Here is a 17,967-nt window from a genome sequence, read left to right on the forward strand (position 1 = left end):
GGTGGATTCATAGGGCTGGCACAGAGCCCCAGCAATAACCCTGGTGGCAATTTTAAAAAGAATAATAAGGGGTCAGGCAGTAGCGCAGCAGGTTAAGCACATGTGGTGTGATGGCGTAAGGATCCCAGTTCGAGCCCCAAACTTCCCTCCTGCAGGGGCGGTTACTTCGCAAGCAGTGAAACAGGTCTGCAGGGTCTATCTTTCTCTCTTCCTCTCTGTCTTCCCCTCCTCTCTCCATTTCTCTCTATCCTATCCAACAACAACAACATCAACAACAACAATAATAATAACCACAACAATAAAAAGAAGGGGGAAAAAGGAAAAAAAATAGCCTCCAGGAGCAGTGGATTTGTAGTGCAGGCACTGAGCCCCAGCAATAACCCTGGAGGCAAAAAATAAAATAAAATAAAATAAAATAAAATAAAATAAAATAAAATAAAAAAGAAGAATGGGGATTAGAGTTCTATGTGGTAAACAGAACTGTTACACATGTACCAACTACTGTAAACCACTATTCTATCCAATAAAAAGTAAGAAATGAAGGAAGGAAGGAAGAAAGAGAGAGAGAAAGAAAGAGAAGGCAGGGTGGTGGCACACTTGGTTGAGTGCACAAGTCACCATGCACAATGGATTCAAGCCCCCAGTCCCTACCTGCAGGGGAAGCTGAACAAGTGGTGAAGCAGGTCTATAAGTGTCTGTTTCTCTCTCTCTCTTCCTCCCCCTCTATCAAATTCTATCTTTATCCAATAAATAAATAAAATATTTAAAAGTTTTCCCTATCAGTTTCACATCTGACTACTTAAAAGTAACTATAATACTGTACACGCAAAAATTTGGATGCAACTGTTCATATGGCAAAAAAAAAAAAAAGTGGCCAATCCAAATATTTGTAGACTCATGATGGATAAAAAGTCATGGTGGATCCCGGTTCAAGCCCCCAGCTCACCACCTGCAGGAGAGTCGCTTCATAAGTGGTGAAGCAGGTCTGCAGATGTCTAGCTTTCTCTCCCCCTCTCTGTCTTCCCCTCCTCTCCCCATTTCTCTCTGTCCTATCCAACAATGAAGACATCAATAATAATTACAACAATAAAACAACAAGGGCAACAAAAAAGGAATAAATAAATAGTTTTTAAATCATGGTGTATCCATCGATGGAATATTATTCAGCAATAAGAGAGAAGAAAACATAACATAGATGAATATCAGATGCATTAACCTGAGAGAAAGAAGACAGACATAGAAGATCACATGTTATATGATTCCAGTTATATGAAATATCCTGAACAGGCAAATCTGTAGAGACAGAAAGTAGATGAGTTTCGGTTAGGGAAAAGGACCTAAGATATCGTATTGGAGCAATGAAAATGTCCCCAAACTGGGTTATACTACTGGATATTAAATCATTTCATGATTTTTTAAAAAAATCATGAATTTGGACACTTAAAATGGATGAATTACATGGAATGCAAAAAAAAAAAAAAACCTCAATAAGATTGTTAAAAGTGAAGAAAACACCCACCTACACCTCAAGGACATCTTTGATGAATCAAACCCAACTGCAAGGAAGACTAAAGCAGAAACAAACAGCAGATTGAAAAGCTTCTGCACAGCCAAAGAAACTATTAAACAAACAAAGAGACCCCTCACAGAACGGGAGAAGATCTTCACATGCCATACATCAGACAAGAAACTAATCACCAAAATATATAAAGAGCTCAGCAAACTTAGCACCAAAAAAGCAAATGACCCCATCCAAAAATGGGCAGAGGATATGAACAAAACACTCACCTCAGAGGAGATCCAAAAGGCTAACAAATATATGAAAAACTGCTCTAGGTCACTGATTGTCAGAGAAATGCAAATTAAGACAACACTAAGATACCACCTCACTCCTGTAAGAATGGCATACATCAAAAAGGACAGCAGCAACAAATGCTGGAGAGGTTGTGGGGACAGAGGAACCCTTTTACATTGCTGGTGGGAATGTAAATTGGTCCAGCCTCTGTGGAGAGCAGCCTGGAAAACTCTCAGAAGGCTAGACATGGACCTTCCATATGATCCAGTAATTCCCCTCCTGGGGTTATACCCCAAGGACTCCATAACACCCAACCAAAAAGAGGTGTTGTACTCCTGTGTTCATAGCAGCACAAGTCATAATAGCTAAAACCTGGAAGCAACCCAGGTGCCCAACACCAGATGAGTGGCTGAGAAAGCTGTGGTATATATACACAATGGAATACTATGCAGCTGTCAAGAACAATGAACCCACCTTCTCTGACCCATCTTGGACAGAGCTAGAAGGAATTATGTTCAGTGAACTAAATCAGAAAGATAAAGATGAGTATGGGATGATCCCACTCATCAACAGAAGTTGAGTAAGAAGATCTGAAAGAGAAACTAAAAACAGGACCTGACCAAATTGTAAGTAGGGCACCAAAGTAAAAACCCTGTGGTGAGGGGTAGACATGCAGCTTCCTGGGCCAGTGGAGGGTGGGAGTGAGTGGGAGGGATGGGTCACAGTCTTTTGGTGGTGGGAATGGTGTTTATGTACACTCCTAGTAAAATGTAGTCATATAAATTACTAGTTAATTAATACGAGAGGGGGGAAAATTAATTGTATGTCTCGAAGTTTTTCAAAACACAAACTGAATCTTTTCAATATATAGGCTGTGTAATTGATATGCAGACTCTCTCAAAAGCCTAGACCAAGTAGATCAGAAGCAATCAATAGCACAGCTATATACAAGATACTGGGTACTGTACAGCAAACCCTAACAAAAGGACTTTTCAAAGTTAACCCAATTACCAAATAATGGGATGATAACATTAACTATCAATTGTCTTTTGGAACCCTAACACAGCAGGAACCTCACATCTCCACTATAGAGCCTCTACTTCCCCCAGTCCTGGAACCCTTGGATAGGGCCCACTTTCCCGTATGCCTCTCCCAATCCACATCAAATAATATTGCATCTGCCGATCACAACCTAACCAACACAACGATTGCCACCTCAACATGCTTCACTTCAGACTGTGTCCAGAGACTTCACGTGTGGAATGACAACCCTTCAACTTCATTACTCGGGTGAGACCTTTCCTTTCATAGTACACTCTAATTTCATCTCAGGTGGTTCACTTTCTAACAAAGTCCCAAAACCTAGATATACACCAGTTTCTGTGAGAGAGAGCATATATTCACACGTATCCGTAAACTACTTCAAAATATATGCCTGAAAGCAGAAGTGCACTAGAGTTTGTTTGCAGTGAGTACCCCCCTAACACTTCCTCTCCACTATTCCAAGCTTTGGGTCCATGATTGCTCAACAATTTGTTTGGCTTTGTATGTTAACTCTCTTTTCAGTCACCAGGTTCCAGATGTCATCAGGATGCCGGCCAGGCTTCCCTAGACTGAAGACCCCACCAGTGGGTCCTGGAGCTCCGCTTCCCCAGAGACCCATCCTACTAGGGAAAGAGAGAGGCAGACTGGGAGTATGGACCGACCAGTCAACGCCCATGTTCAGCGGGGAAGCAATTACAGAAGCCAGACCTTCTACCTTCTGCAACCCACAATGACCCTGGGTCCATGCTCCCAGAGGGATAGAGAATGGGAAAGCTAACAGGGGAGGGGGTGGGAAATGGAGATTGGGTGGTGGGAATTGTGTGGAATTGTACCCCTCCTACCCTATGGTTTTGTTAATTAATCCTTTCTTAAATAAAATAAATAAATAAAGTGAAGAAAACAGTGGTCTGGGAAGTGGCGCAGAGATAAAGCTTTGGACTCTCAAGCATGAGGTCCCAAGTTCGATCCCCGGCAGCACATGTGCCAGAGTAATGTCTGGTTCTTTCTCTTTCCTCCTATCTTTCTCATAAATAAATACAATCTTTTTAAAAAAAAAAAAAAAGTGAAGAAAACAGGAGCAAGGAGATAGCTCAGCTGGTAAGTCACATACCCTTCCTGCAGGAGACCCTGGGTTCCATTCCCAGCATCACACTAGATCATTACATGCAGTACCCGGGAACTCTGTGGATAGTGGTGTTTTGTATCTCTCCTCTCTCTCTCTCTCTCTCTCTCTCTAACTCTCTCTCTCTGTCTCTCTCTCTGTCTCTCTCTCTCTCTCTCTCTCACACACACACACACACACACACAGATGCAAAGTAAAATTTGGCCGTGGAAGTGACTCAGCAGTATTTTGCATGCATGAAAAAGAGGAGGATAGGAAGAAGGAGGAAGAGGTGGAGAAGGGTACTATTGTGAAGGCCCAGTTTACAGAATTTGGAATCAGAAGAACCAGGATTTAGACCTGGACTCTGAACACCATGTTGAGTGATCTTGGGGAATTTACTTAAGCACTGAGGCTCATCCAGAATGAAGATAATTAGGCATAACTACCACACAGAGTTGTTTAGAGATCTAAATAAGATCATTCTCCAGAGAAGGGCTTTAGAAGGTGTGATATATATACCTCATTATTTTAAGTCTTGGCCTTGTCAGTGTTTCTTTGTTTTGTTTTAGCAGTCTTCCCTTTATTTATGCCACTCACCAGTTTTATAAACCAGCTTCTTATATCTTCATTCAATTTGTTCAGAGAGATGGGGAAGGTAGGAGCAGGAAAGGTGGGGGTTGGAGGGTAAGTGGAGACTGAAGGGGGTGAGCCTAGAGAGGGCCTGGCTGAGGACAGAGTTCTATTGTTCTGCTTTCCCCAAGCTGACACCAATCAGCATGTCTGATTAATGACAGCACCACTTTTTATACAGCCAAGAACTAATCTATTTGTCCTAAGTAAGCCTGTGTTTCCCAATCTTCTTCTACGAGAGATCATGAAAGGATGTGTCAGCCCCCTTCAAATCTGGGACGCTATCCTCACGACCTGCCCTTGCTCAGCCTGTCCAATTTTTTAACAAAGGAAATTAGATTTGCTGGACTACATTCATCTTTTCTGAGTGTGTTGCCCTCATGGATAACCTTTAGAAATACTCACAACTATAAAGATCTTTGGTCCATACTCCCAGAGGGAAAAGGAATAGGAAACCTTCCAATGGAGGGGATGGGATGCAGAACTCTGGTGGTGGGAATTGTATGGAATTGTACTCCTCTTATCCCACAATCTTGTTGATCATTATTAAATCACTAATAAAATTAAATTTAAAAAAGAAATAAATACCCACAACTATGTGTGTAAAAGTGGTCATTCCAGAGAATATCTTAGAATATACCTTCTCTGGATGAGAGGATATGGGAGAATCCTGATGACATGACAGGTTTGCTAAAATGTTCTGGAGAATATTCCAGAGTTCTAGAGTATGCCTCCTCTGGGTGAGAAGACTTGGGAGAATCTTGATGACATGACAGGTTTGCTAGAATGTTCTGGAGGATATTCTAGAGTTCTAGACTATGCCTTATCTGGATGATATGATTTAGCAGAATCCTGAAGACAAACCAACATGCTAAGGTTAGTAGAGCATCAGGCTTAAAGTTCTTTCTTGGGACCGTTTGGAAAGCCACTGGGTGAATTGCAAGAACCCTCAAGTCACAGCTATGGGGAGTAAAATCAAAGATTTAAAGTGGAGGCCATTGAGAACTAAGACTGTCATTAAACACTAATGAATAAAATAGTTCACACAAGTATGAAACCAGTGGGCTAGGACCAGAGAGGTAGTTAACATTTATCCACCTACGCTGAGAAATTAGCATGAAGAAGTTTGGATGAGTTCCATCAGTCTCCTGCTAGGTCCATCCAAGTCTTTCTGTCCCATATGGGAATAATGGCTTTCTCCTCCAAGAATTTTTTTTTTTCCAATTGAGAGCTAACAGAGCACTGCTCTCTTATATGCCATGTTGGGGATGGAACCCTGAGTTTCATGCACACAAGACATACACTCTAGCCACAGAGCCACCTACCTCCCTGGATTCTGAGAATGTATTTCATGAAGCATCATCCGTCTTTGACACAAAAAAGAACAACCTCAATCTGCCATGGTCTTTGAGGTGATCTCATTCCCCCACTTTTTGCAACGTCACCTGTTGTGTATGTCTGGTCTCTAGTCCTTCTCTCTTACCCATAATTTTAATATTCAGAGAGAGAGAGAGAGATGGAGAGAGTGAGTGAATGGAACCAGATCACCACTCTGACACACAAGATGCAACAGGACTTCATGTTTGTAAGTCCTACATTTTATCCATTGTGCCACTGAAATGGAAAAACCAGCAGATGGGGAATGAAAGGGCAAAGGGGAGCTGCCACGGTTTGTGGTGGGGCTCCATTCCCAAATTCTTTTTTTTTTTTTAATTTTTTAAAGATTTTACTTATTTATTCATGAAGATAGAAAGAGAGAGAGAAAGAACTAGACATCACTCTGGTACATGTGCTACCAGGGATTGAACTCTGGACCTCATGCTTGAGAATCCAATGCTTTATCCACTGCGCCAACTCCCGGACCACCATTCCCAAATTCTTATAGGCTTAGAGGGAACCACCCCTTCTGTGGTGGGCTTTCTGGTTTGTGGCGGGCTTCCACTTTCACATTCCCATGTCCTTGACTATTCCTGCCTGTGTCCCAGTTTAAAGTTCTCACTGCTTTCACTTCTGTCCAAGCCTCCCTTTCAAAAACCAATAAAAATCCTGAGCCTACTGACTGGTTCAGACTTGGGTTAGAACCCAGTTGGCCTGCAAGTTCTAAGTGTACTCCTTGCCCTTCACGTGGTCCTCAGTCTTGTTTTTAGGCCAATTTGAGATGTATCACCACCTCCTGCTCACTCACAGCTGGTTTTTTGTTTGTTTGTTTGTTTGGGCTTTTTGTTTGTTTGTTTTGTTTGTTTCTTGCTTCCCACTTCCTTCCCCCCATAGTGTTATCACTCTGTGTTTTTGCTAGGACTCCACCATTTCCATTTTCTTTTTTCTTTATGATAGAAAAATGTAAATAAGAAGAGGGAGAGAGAGAGAGAGGAATGTAGCATTGTTCCAATGCTTGTGAAGTTTTTTCCCCCACAGGTGGGGACCAGGGGCTTGAACCCAGGTCCTTGTACATAGTAACATGAGCATTCTACCTGATGTGCCACTGTCTGACCCTTCATTCACAGTAAGAAAAGGGGGGGAAAAAGCTACAAGTAAGCTCACTTTCATCACAATAACCAGTTTCTTCAGTAGAGGTGGACCAGGACTAAGAACATGGGCTCTGGTACCAAACTGACCTGAAGATGTATCCCAGCATTTATTTCTGACAGATGCTGAGCAACTAACCTCGTAGAGCCTGAATTTGCTCAGGACACAGTGACCCTACCCAAAAGGCTGTCTCTCTTTTCATTTTTTGGCAGTAATTTTCAAAATTGCAAGATAACAGGAATAATTACACATTCCCACCACCAGAGTTCTATAACCCCATTTCCTCCACTGGAAACTAGAGCAGATCTCCCAAGGTTGCAGATATGTGCTGACTATTATTTCTTTTTTTCCCTCATATTAATTAGTGATTTATATGACTACAAGTTAATAGGAGTGGACATAAACACCATTCCCACCAGGCTATTATTTCTATAACTCTCTCTCTCTCCATATATATATATACTTTTTTCATGGTTCTGCCTTCTCTTCCTTTCCAAGGCACACATACACCTATTACTACTTCCAAATGTCCTTCCTTTTTTCCTCTTCTCTTGGGCTTCTGAATGGGTTGGGGTTCAGAGCCCTCTTGCTGTCTTCCCCTATCATTTCTCCCCCTCTCTGAGGGTCTGGTCCAAAATTCTTCCTAACAGGATCTTTATGGAACTACCTGAGACCATGTGTATAAAGTATCCAGGATGGTTCCTGCATGCCACACATTCTCCACCCACTTGCCTACGTCTGCTCCTTCATTATTCATGTCTCCTGGGATCACTGTCCTTTCCCTTGGGGTCATGGTTCCTCTCACTAGCAACAGTGTGGACCTCTGACCCTTGGTGTTGGGCTTGGCTGCCATGTGACTTAGTTCAGCCAACAGAGCACAGACAGAAGGGACAAAATGCCCTACTGTTGAGCCTTATGTTATGCATCTCCTCTCATCCTTTTTTTGCTTCTGTCATTGCCAAGGCATGACCCAGGAGCCTCACAGGTATTAATATGCTGAAAGATTCAGGGGGACAAACCTGGGTCCAACCCACAGCTTGGAGCCATGCCCAGTAGAGTTCAGTCTGGATCAGAGAAACCCTAGCCAGCCCGCAAGCATGTGAACAAGAACTAAGAGATTATGGTTGCCCACCACTGTGTTTTAAGATGGTTTTGTTAAGCAGTATTATCATAGTGACAATTTATCCTGTGTTGTCCAGAACGTGGACAGCTAAGTTTATTTAAAGCAGTTCAAAGGACTCAGTTCTCTCTCACTTCAGTTCCCATCAAGCCCAATATAATGGAAACTGCATGGGTTTGGGAGCCAGAGACTTAATTCTTTTTTTTCTTTTTCTTTTATTTTTTTATTTAAGAAAGGATTAATTAACAAAACCATAGGGTAGGAGGGGTACAATTCCACACAATTCCCACCACCCAATCTCCATATCCCACCCCTCCCCTGTTAGCTTTCCCATTCTCTATCCCTCTGGGAGCATGGACCCAGGGTCATTGTGGGTTGCAGAAGGTAGAAGGTCTGGCTTCTGTAATTGCTTCCCCGCTGAACATGGGCGTTGACTGGTCGGTCCATACTCCCAGTCTGCCTCTCTCTTTCCCTAGTAGGATGGGTCTCTGGGGAAGCGGAGCTCCAGGACCCACTGGTGGGGTCTTCAGTCTAGGGAAGCCTGGCCGGCATCCTGATGACATCTGGAACCTGGTGACTGAAAAGAGAGTTAACATACAAAGCCAAACAAATTGTTGAGCAATCATGGACCCAAAGCTTGGAATAGTGGAGAGGAAAGTGTTAGGGGGGTACTCACTGCAAACAAACTCTAGTGCACTTCTGCTTTCAGGCATATATTTTGCAGTAGTTTACGGATACATGTGAACATATGCTCTCTCTCACAGAAACTGGTGTATATCTAGGTTTTGGGACTTTGTTAGAAAGTGAACCACCTGAGATGAAATTAGAGTATACTATGAAAGGAAAGGTCTCACCCGAGTAATGAAGTTGAAGGGCTGTCATTCCATACGTGAAGTCTCTGGACACAGTCTGAAGTGAAGCATGTTGAGGTGGCAATCGTTGTGTTGGTTAGGTTGTGATCGGCAGATGCAATATTATTTGATGTGGATTGGGAGAGGCATACGGGAAAGTGGGCCCTATCCAAGGGTTCCAGGACTGGGGGAAGTAGAGGCTCTATAGTGGAGATGTGAGGTTCCTGCTGTGTTAGGGTTCCAAAAGACAATTGATAGTTAATGTTATCATCCCATTATTTGGTAATTGGGTTAACTTTGAAAAGTCCTTTTGTTAGGGTTTGCTGTACAGTACCCAGTATCTTGTATATAGCTGTGCTATTGGTTGCTTCTGATCTACTTGGTCTAGGCTTTTGAGAGAGTCTGCATATCAATTACACAGCCTATATATTGAAAAGATTCAGTTTGTGTTTTGAAAAACTTCGAGACATACAATTAATTTTCCCCCCTCTCGTATTAATTAACTAGTAATTTATATGACTACATTTTACTAGGAGTGTACATAAACACCATTCCCACCACCAAAAGACTGTGACCCATCCCTCCCACCCACTCCCACCCCCCACTGGCCCAGGAAGCTGCATGTCTACCCCTCACCACAGGGTTTTTACTTTGGTGCCCTACTTACAATTTGATCAGGTCCTGCTTTTAGTTTCCCTTTCAGATCTTCTTACTCAACTTCTGTTGATGAGTGGGATCATCCCATACTCATCTTTATCTTTCTGATTTAGTTCACTGAACATAATTCCTTCTAGCTCTGTCCAAGATGGGTCAGAGAAGGTGGGTTCATTGTTCTTGACAGCTGCATAGTATTCCATTGTGTATATATACCACAGCTTTCTCAGCCACTCATCTGGTGTTGGGCACCTGGGTTGCTTCCAGGTTTTAGCTATTATGACTTGTGCTGCTATGAACATAGGAGTACACACCTCTTTTTGGTTGGGTGTTATGGAGTCCTTGGGGTATAACCCCAGGAGAGGAATTACTGGATCATATGGAAGGTCCATGTCTAGCCTTCTGAGAGTTTTCCAGGCTTCTCTCCACAGAGGCTGGACCAATTTACATTCCCACCAGCAATGTAAAAGGGTTCCTCTGTCCCCACAACCTCTCCAGCATTTGTTGCTGCTGTCCTTTTTGATGTATGCCATTCTTACAGGAGTGAGGTGGTATCTTAGTGTTGTCTTAATTTGCATTTTTCTGACAATCAGCGACCTAGAGCAGTTTTTCATATGTTTGTTAGCCTTTTGGATCTCCTCTGAGGTGAATGTTTTGTTCATATCCTCTGCCCATTTTTGGATGGGGTCATTTGCTTTTTTGGTGCTAAGTTTGCTGAGCTCTTTATATATTTTGGTGATTAGTTTCTTGTCTGATGTATGGCATGTGAAGATCTTCTCCCATTCTGTGAGGGGTCTCTTTGTTTGTTTAATAGTTTCTTTGGCTGTGCAGAAGCTTTTCAATTTGCTGTAGTCCCATTGGTTTGTTTCTGCTTTAGTCTTCCTTGCAATTGGGTTTGATTCATCAAAGATGTTCTTGAGGTGTAGGTGGGAAACTGTTTTACCAATGTTTTCCTCTAAGTATTTGATTGTTTCTGGTCTGACATCTAGGTCTTTGATCCATTTGGAGTTGATTTTTGTTTCTGGTGAGATAAAGTGGTTCAATTTCATTCTTCTGCATGTTTCAACCCAGTTTTCCCAGCACCATTTATTGAAGAGAGCCTCCTTTTTCCATTTAATCCTTTGGGCCCCCTTATCCAAGATTAGATGTCCATAGGTGTGGGAGACTTAATTCTTAAGCAGCTCCCACTCATAAAGACTGGTAAGGTAAATCACTTAATTTCTCTAAGCCTCAGTTCTTCGTTTGTAGAAATGAAAGAATACCAGGCTCTGAAGGCTTAATAGAAGGATTTAAATAGCATTGAGTGTATATAGCAGGGGGAGATACTCTTCACTTTTTCTTTATTTTTTAATTATTAAAATTTTTATTTATTTTTATAGATACAGAAGAAAGTTGACAGGAAGGAGAGAGAGAGAGAGAGAGAAAGAGAGAGATACCTGTAGCACTGCTGATGTCCTTGTGAAGCTTTCTCCACACAAGCGGGGAACCAGGGCCTTGAACCTGGGTCCTGGAGCATAGTAACACTATGCTACACTAGCATAGCCTACACTACTCTTCCCCACAAGTCCCCATTTTGGCTCTGAAGAGCTGCAAATACAGAGATAGTACTCATTGGCCCAGCCCATATTAGCCGGTCTCCTTCAGGGATAGTAGAATTCAGCAAGCAGCTTCCCTTCCCCTCCCCTCCCCCTCCCATTACTGAGGCCCTGAGAACATTTACAATAATTGACAAGACTGCCTCAGCCTTTAGTAGTGTGTATTTCCAATAGCTAGCTACAGTAGGCTGGTGGTTCTCAGAACTTCTTGGTCCGCTAGATGGTCCCAGTGGCTTGTCAGAAATTCTGATTCTGGTTTAATAGGCCCAAAGTCATACCCATAATTCCACATTTCAGATGAGTAGCAGCAGTGTATATTTGAAATTAATGACTTCAACCTCCACTGTGACGGCCGTGGACCTTGAGGTTGGACCTATCATCCATATGAAGAAATCATCATTTCTCTGCCTGTAGGTTCTTCTCCTTAGAAAGCAGTTGGGGGCTATATTTTATCCAGCTTGATGTTAATTATCAAACTCAAGCAGAAGCTACCATAGTTGTAGGCTTCTAGAAACATGCCTAAAATAGACCTACCTCCTAGCTTCTTTCCACCCTAAGGTCTCTAATCTCATCTGTTATGCTTCTATTCTTTGGTTCCTGTTCATTAACCATTTTGTCTCACTTTATATCCTGCCACCTTCAAGACACCAAGCTGCAGACACTACCATAATTTCAGCCTGACTTCTCTGAGCAGATGACCTCACCAATGTAATATGTCCTGGAACCTCACCTCTCCAGAGCTCTACCTCAGTAGGGAAAGAAACAGGCTTGGGTGGGCGGGGGGCAGAGGGGGGGGGGGAAGGGAGTAATGAATCTATTTGCCAATGCCTATATCCAGTAGAGAAGCAGTTACAGAAGCCAGAATTCCTACCGTCTGTACCTCAAAATCAATTTTGATCCATAATCCCAGTGGAGAGAAGTGATAGGAGGAAGAGGATAAGAGGACTCTGAACTCAAGCTCCATCAGGACCTGGAGAGAGGAGGAAAAGGGAGGGACATTTGGATGTAGTAATTGTGTTAAGTGTGGCTTGGAGAGGAAGAGAGGACTGGACATGGAAGAAAAAGAGAGCAACTATGTACAAATGTAGACAGATAGTTGTAGAGATGATAGTTAATCCGTGTCTGAAACCTTAGGAGAACTGCTGTGGCTTGCAATAAAGGGACTAGGATTCAGGATTCTAGTGGTAAAACAGTATGGAATTATACCCTGTTGACATGTGATTTTGTAAGTCAATATTAAATCGCTAATAAAAATAAAAATAAATAAGTAAACTTGAGAGCAGAAAGAAAGAAAGCAGTCTGGGCACACATGTCCCTGGCTATATTTCTACTCCTTGGTATTTCACATTAATGGCAGGGCCTCGTCCTCCTTCCCAAACTGGGAGAGGCCAAAGGGAAGCTGGACATTGGGTGGCATGGTCTTAACTAACACACAAGCACCCGCTCAGCTTGGAATAAGTACCCTGAGGTGACTAATCATTTACTGATTCCAGGTACACAAACGTTAAGCTAAACTAAGACATTCTTCAGGCCCTTAATGAAGTAGGCTTGGTATCCCTGGCAATTTTTCGTTATAAATATATATCGGGCCAGGTAGTGGCACACCTGGTAAAGTTAAAAGGCTCATTGTTAAAATGTGCACAGACCTGGGTTCAAGCCAACAGCCCTCACCTGCAGGGGGAAGTCTCAAGAGTAGTGAAGCGGTACTGTAGGTATCTCTCTCTCTCTCTCTCTCCCACTCTATCCCTCTTTCCCTCACTCTCCCCCTTCCATATTGATTTCTGCTTTTCTCTATCCAATAAACAAACAAATAAAATATTTAAACAAAAAATAAGCATATGTCAATAACATTTAAGACATTTTTGAATGCAAGCCTTCTATGATTTCACTGAGCTCACCAATCTTTTTATTTTTAAGATTTCTTCATTTAAGAGAGAAGGAGGGGGGCAGATGGTGGTGCACCTGGTTGAGAACACATGTTACAGTGCACAAAGACCCAGGTTCAAGCCGCTGGTCCCCACCTGCAGGGGGAAAGCTTCATGAGTGGTGAAGCGGGGCTGCAGGTGTCTCTCTGTCTCTCTCTATCTCCCCTTCCCCTCAATTTCTGGCTGTCTCTACTCACTATAATAATAAAATTGTTTTTTAAAAAGTGAGAGAAGGAGAACTAGAGCAACGGTCAGGCCTATACAGTACAAAAGGATCAAAGCCAGGACCTCAAGTTTGCCAGTCCTGCCTCTAGCCCTGACTCACAGCCCAATCGCTGGCCAGTTCTTTCACTTTTACCACATCCTTCTAAGGATTTTTCTGCAGCCATCATCACACAGGCACCATTTTGTCCCTTTTTCATTGTCATGACAGTGCATGTTGCTACAGGAATGTAACAGTTCCTACACTGCCATGCTTCTATAATCTCCACAATCACCATTTTCAAGTGAACTGCATAGTTTTCAAGAGAAAATAACTCTCTTCTCCTTTTGTGGTCAGGAGCCTGTGTTTTAGAGCCAGACAGGAATAAAGTCAAACCTTTACTCTGCTGTTGACTCTCTGGGTAACCCTGACTACACTGGCCTTTCAAGTGTCCATCCCTCATCTAAAACAGGCCCTCAAATCCTCTTCCTAGTGTTATCATGGAAATTAAATTGTGGTGTTGAATATTAATTAAAAATGGTGACTGGCACTTAGTCAAGATTTAGTGAATGCATGAGAGCTTACTAACAGTATTGTCTTTTTTATTTTTATTTCTTCCTCTCTTTCTTTCTTTCTTTCTTTCCTTCTTTCCTTCTTTCTTGCCTTCTTTTGCCACCAGGGTTCTCGCTGGGGCTCGCTCAGTAGCAGCACTATGAATCCACCTCTCCTGGCTGTCTTTTACTTATTTTCTTTTTTCTTCTTATTTTTTTTTCTATTTCATTGGATAGGACACAGAGAAATTGAGAGGGGAAGGAGTAGGAGAAAGGGAGAAAGATAAACACCTGCTTCGCTGCTTCACTGCTCATGAAGCTTCCTCCCTGCAGGTGGGGAGTGGGGGCTTGAACACGGGTCCTCGTACATGGTAACATATGCTCTCAGCCAGCTGTACCACCACCCAGCTCCATTATTGCCTTTATTATTTTATTTTGGAAATTTCAGACAGGATATAGCACAGCACAGAGGGTCTGAGGAGTGTTAAGTTTCTCAGCAGCAGACTAGACCAATTGTCTGCCTCATGGAGAAGAGCCAGAAGGACTTAGGGGCTCGGTCCTCTCCCCAAGTGAGACAAAAGGTGCCCAAACATGCGGACCACACACTTCTGCTGCCCACCCAATCTGCCTGCACCTGGTTTCCCTCCCACACAGGGATTTACAGAGGGATAAACAGGGATTTAACCCCGTTGCTTTCCCTCAGGTCTACATATCACCACCTTCTTTGAAACCACTTTGAGTAACAATTTAGGCACCTCAAAGCCTAAACCGGTCTACTGAAGCAAACGCATTAACCAAAGCTCTTCTGGCCAGGTGAAAAGATTTGACTGTTGTTTAGAAGAGCGGAGATAGTCAGGAGAGACAGAGATCCTGACAGCCCACCCCCACCCATAGGGGTTCCTGGTTTACTGAGATTCTCCACCAAAAGGCCACTGGTGCTGCTCAACTCTCCAGTCACATTTAAGACTATATGCTCGTCACTGGGAACTCAGCAATATTTGATGCCTCAGGTGAAGAAAGCCAGGAATGGATGCAAAGGCTCAGTATGACAATTCCTCTTCCTGAACAAAGGAAAAAGTGAGTCAGTGTGACTCTCGTCAGCAAGTCGTGTAGTAAACTTTCACTCATTTGGCCACTTTTTATTAAGCCTCCATTACATTATGTGTTACATGCTGAGGATACAAATACCAGTCATTTCTGGACAACAGTTTAATAGGGAAGTCTACATAGGCACAACGTGTGTGTGTGTGTGTGTGTGTGTGTGTGTGTGTGTGTGTGTGTGTGTGTGTGATACATATGTGCATGTGTCTTGTGTGTTTGTGTGCATGATGTATATACATATATGTAATGTGCATTTCATGAAGTCCAAGCAATAATGGCAGAGGAAAAGTTTAGATTAAGACGATGTGATTCACCTAGAGAAACCACTCTCTCCAACTGAAGCCTGTCTTGGCCACCTTATTCTTTTTTACCTTTTTGTTCACTTATGTTGGTGGTGCTGAAACCTTATACATGCATGATTTAACCACTTCCAGATACAAAGAAACAGAGAGAAGGAGAGAGAGAGAGAGAGAGAGAGAGAGAGAGCACAGCTCCAGGACACTCCCCTGAGGTGCCAGGGCTATGACCCAGACTGCATGCTTGGCAGGCCACAGCCCCTACCAGATGAGCTATCTCCCAGCCTGAACACCAGGCGCCAGTCTCTCTAGTCCTATTTTCCGGGATACTATCACCCAACAGTAACCTCATAATTTATTGACTTATTGTCTATTATATCAGTGACCTGTCACTCCACTAGAATGTAATCGCTCCCTGTTGGGGAATTATACAGAGCAGTCTTTGCCCTCAGGTTTTGCCACTCCCTGCGATATCCTCACAGTGCCCTTTTCAACCAATCCTGTCCCGACACGTCACTCCTGGTTGTTGCCCTATAAAGCCCTCCCACTTCCACGCTCCCTCTCTCTCTCTTGCCTGGTGGTGAGGTAGCGAGGGACGGCCATTTTCAGCTGACTCCACGTGGCCTGAACCACCCGTCTGACCCAACAATAAAGATTTGTGTTGCCTCTTTGCTCCGGATCTCCTCTCTCTCTTCTCCGCGGCACAGCCCGACAGCTCCCCCTAAGATCAGAGATATTTTGTCTTTTTTCTATATCCTGAGTATCTAGAATAGAGCCTGGCATATACCTGTCACTGAGTAATTTTCCCTAATTGCAAGACAGGTGAGTTCAAGTGTGGTGAGAGGTTGCCACCCAGCCATTCATTCATTAGTAGCCTCTACTGAGCATCTGCTTTGCGCTGAGAACCACCTGGCCCCTGGAGAGGCAAAGCAAACAAACCTTCTGTCCCCACCAGTGGCTGGCAGTCAGGGCAGAGGGCAAGGGCCTGCACCTACACAAACGGCATGAGTGGAGGCTTCTGAGTCAGAAGCATGGGGCCATAGTCTAAAAAAGGTTCCAGGGCCAGGAGGTGATACACTCTGTGGAGGACACACATTACCACCCAGGTTCAAGCTCCCTATCCCCATGTGGGGGGGGGGGATGCTTCATGAGAGATAAAGCAGAGATACATGTGTCTTTCTCCTCCTCTCTATTCCCTCTCCCCTCACAATTTCTCTCTTCCCTACCAAATAAAAGAAAGAAAAATAAAGATAAAAATCAAAGGCCAGTAGGAGCAGTGGATTCATTGTGTAGACACCAAACCCCAGCGATAACCCAGGTAGTAATAAAAACTAAATAATAATAATATATAAAAAATTAATGTAGGCATCAATCTTGGTATGATAGGTACCTGTTGGGACAAAGTCTGGGGAGACACCGTGTTCAGCAAGCCTAGAGAGCAGACGATGCTTGCCATGGTCACTCAAAGCGCTCAGAGACAAAGCTTCCTTTATAAATAACCCTCTCTCAGAGAGACAGAAGAATCCATCCAAGTCAGCAAACCAGACTCATTCCAGGAGGTGGAAAGTCAGACAGAAAGAACATACTCAACTCCCTTTCTGACAGCCTGTATATATGTTCTTATTTATAAAAAGGAAACACTGACAAAACCATAGGATAAGAGGGGTACAACTCCACACAATTCCCACCATCAGAACTCCATATCCCATTCCATCCCTTGATAGCTTTCCTATTCTTTATCCCTCTGGGAGTATGGACCCAAGGTCATTGTGGGATGCAGAAGAAGGAAGGTCTGGCTTCTGTACTTGTTTCCCTGCTGAACATGGGTGTTGGCAGGTCTATCCATACTCCTAGCCTGCCTCTCTCTTTGCCTAGTAGGGTGGGGTTCTGGGGAATTGGAGCTCCAGGACTCATTGGTGGGGTTGTCTGTCCAGGGATCTCTGGTTGGCATCCTGCTAGCATCTGGAACCTGGTGGCTGAAAAGAGAGTTAACATATAAAAGCAAACATGTTGTTGACTAATCATGAACCTAAAGACTGGAGTAGTGCAGATGACGAGTTGGGGGGGTCTCCATTTTGTAGATAGCTAGTAGGCATATTTTAGTTATATTCCTAAGGGCCTATCTCCATTGTTACCAGTCATCTCTATCAGGAGCAACAAAATAGATCCCTTTATGGGCCCCCATAGGACCTTGCCCTCAACTTGGATCAACAACAGTAGAGAATGTTCCATACTTCAAAGGGAGGATGGACAACGTACTCCATGATACACCTGAGGAAGATGGGTCCTGATATTGGGGCAGCTTGGAATGTTCCTACTCATGACCACAGAATGTGAGTTCAGATCTACAGAGTCACATAGGCTCCTAAGCTGAATATGGGCCTCATATCACATAAGATCGATGAGGTTTACAGTCAACAATATTTATACCCCTCTCCCATATTATGGAGCTACTCTTTTCCCTGATCCAGCCTTGAGTCTGTTCCTTTTCCAGCCATGACATCATCTCCCCAGACAATAACTTGGATCCACCTGCACATCAGATTTTCGGGGGGAAAAAAACAGCCTGTAT

Source organism: Erinaceus europaeus, chromosome 3 (genome assembly GCF_950295315.1).
Source record: "Erinaceus europaeus chromosome 3, mEriEur2.1, whole genome shotgun sequence".
NCBI classification, from domain to species: Eukaryota; Metazoa; Chordata; class Mammalia; order Eulipotyphla; family Erinaceidae; genus Erinaceus; species Erinaceus europaeus.